Below are 555 nucleotides of genomic sequence, written 5' to 3' on the forward strand. Positions count from 1 at the left end.
TTAAGACCTAGGTGAGTATCTTATTTAATTTTGAAAAGGGTTAAGCTTTAAGTGGTCATGATTCATGATTTGAATTTTATTTGAAAATCAAAATAGTGGTAATAAATTGATTAATTATTGACTTCAAAAGTCATACCCATAAGTCCATGATCATTTAATTTTAATAAACTTCCAAATTTTAATAATTTAAAATTTTAATTAAGAAGATGAGATTGGTTTATACCAATTAACCCCTTTGTGTTTCAAACATCAAATGAATTGATTAAGATTAGAGGTTACCAATTTTTCCTCCTTGAATTAAGCCTAAATGTTAATTAAGGCAAAATTTCCAAAATTACACATTTGCCCCTAAGGCTCTAACACTTCATAATTTGTCAAATTCAATTCAAATTATGGGTCTAACTCATTCATGGGTCGATTGAGACATCAGAGGAGAAAATATGATTTTTCAAAATTTAATTTAATTTATATAATTATTTTAATGCAAAAATAGGATTTTCCAAAGAAAATTTCTAACTTGACCAAGGTAAATTATAACCCTTTAAAATTTTTACT

Source organism: Phalaenopsis equestris, unplaced genomic scaffold (assembly GCF_001263595.1).
Source record: "Phalaenopsis equestris unplaced genomic scaffold, ASM126359v1 Scaffold000868, whole genome shotgun sequence".
NCBI lineage: Eukaryota > Viridiplantae > Streptophyta > Magnoliopsida > Asparagales > Orchidaceae > Phalaenopsis > Phalaenopsis equestris.